The sequence below is a fragment of the Microtus ochrogaster genome, linkage group LG9 (genome assembly GCF_000317375.1).
Source record: "Microtus ochrogaster isolate Prairie Vole_2 linkage group LG9, MicOch1.0, whole genome shotgun sequence".
Lineage (NCBI taxonomy): Eukaryota > Metazoa > Chordata > Mammalia > Rodentia > Cricetidae > Microtus > Microtus ochrogaster.
This window is the reverse complement of record NC_022034.1, coordinates 29,885,162-29,887,158: the sequence shown is the minus strand read 5'-3', so window position 1 is coordinate 29,887,158 and position 1,997 is coordinate 29,885,162.

Below are 1,997 nucleotides of genomic sequence, written 5' to 3'. Positions count from 1 at the left end.
CAGAGGGCTGACGGTGATCTGTAAGTTTTTTCCCCTTTAAATAAATACTACCCTATTAATCATAATTCCAAACTGCTGTGGCATTGTTTGTGACTTACGCCTTCACATATTTAATGAAAAAAGCCAATGAATTTGAAAAAGTAAGGGCGTTATGTGGGGGACTCAGAAAGGATTGAAAAGGATGAGAGAAATGACATGTGAAATGAAGTTTTAAAAAGGCATAAAAAGGTAAAAAAATGTAGAATTATGAAGTATAAAATATGTTTAAAATAGTCTATTTTATCAAAATACTCTTTTTGAAAAAAATGTTAATCTCTTTTCATCTGGAATATGAGGCAGCTTTCATTTCCTGCTGTACCCAATATTATCATTCTTGTTTATCTTCACAGGTGAACAGACCAAAGTAACTTCAGAAATTTTCATTTGCAGTATGTTTTGACAAGGCAAATAAAAGGCACCAAATTCAGGAAGCTTCAGAGATCAAATTGAGCTGAAGTTTGTCATGAAATTTAAACAATTCACTGGAGAAGGTTCTATCAGTTACATGTTTGGACATGATCTTGTAGCCAGCACTTCCAAAGACTTCAGTCTGGTTGTTAGGAAGTTTACTGCAATGTTCAGTACTAAAGTACCAGCAAAAATGGAAGAGGAAGAAATGGGGAGAAAGGAAAAAGATATAAGGAGAAGAGGCTTCAAATATTTCCTGTTTGGGAGCAGGGAAAGACAAGAATACATGGGGAGATGGTAAATGAAAAGTAATTGGAGTGATGGACATAAAGCCCATAGTGAGGGACACAGAGAAAGCAACTATGTGGAGATCTCATTGCAAGACAGGTAGGTACAGGAACTCCAGAAGGGCGAGAATATTTCCATTTTGTTCTCAATTCATTTGGAAATAGGCTTGCACTTCTAACAGAATAAACCAGAGAGAGAGAGAAATGAGCTAATGGGATGAATATCTCAAAAATGAGAATGTAAGGTCCTGACTAAGGGAATGGGAGATTGGGAACTAGAAAGGAAAAAGTTGGGAGCTTTTGTGGGAAAAGCCACAGCTGCGTGAAAGAATTTTAGAGGTTGTGTAATTGAGTAGTATTTAAGATTCAAACTTAACTCTCTGTGGAACTTAGTTGGATTTCAGAAGCTAGAGAAGGTAATTCAGAGGAAAACATGGGGTGTGTGTGTGTGTGTGTGTGTGTGTGTGTGTGTGTGTGTAATCAATGTGTGTATGTTTATAGATGTGTATGGGCATGTCCATGTGGAGACCAGAGGTTGGTATTTGTTGTTGTAACAGGGCCCCAGACCTTAGTAGGCTTCCATTCACTGATAGAACTGATGGAACTACCATTCAGGATGTAAAACTCAGCATGCAGATAGCACGACCCAAACTAAAATCCAAGTCCATAGTTATGGGAAAGTCTAAATGTACTATCCTTGCTTTTTAGCTTCTATAGTTCCACTTCTGGTTAACTGTTCTTGTTAACTGAAGTATGTCAGCCCAGGGCATAGTTTTTGTGCTTAAAAGCTCATCCTAGGAAGGGTTCTAGGTTACATTTACATTGGGATCCCAATGTCCCTGTGTAGTCTCAGGTCAGTTAATAAAGACTTTCTATTGGCTTAAACCCATGTCTAAGCTTCTTCTCTGTCACACACTTCTGGAGGCCCCAGCCAGATCGCAGAGATCAGATATCAAGATACCAAGGGTCTCAGAAACCTTTGGAACAAAAAAGAGTGTGGTGGTCAGGGGACTCCTAGGGGGTGCACAACCTGAGATGTCCCAGGTCCCCAGGGATCCCTTTGATCAGTCACTGCCTACTTCTTCAGAGGAGTCTGACACATCTGCCCCAAAAGGAAACAAATTAGAAAGTCATCTGGTCTCTTAATTCTGGAGGTAAGTCTGGTTCAGAAGCCTTCTGTTTGCACACATAGGGGAGGTCAGACATGGCTACTGTTCCAGTGTCCATGATCCATCTCTCTCTCTCTCTCTCTCTCTCTCTCTC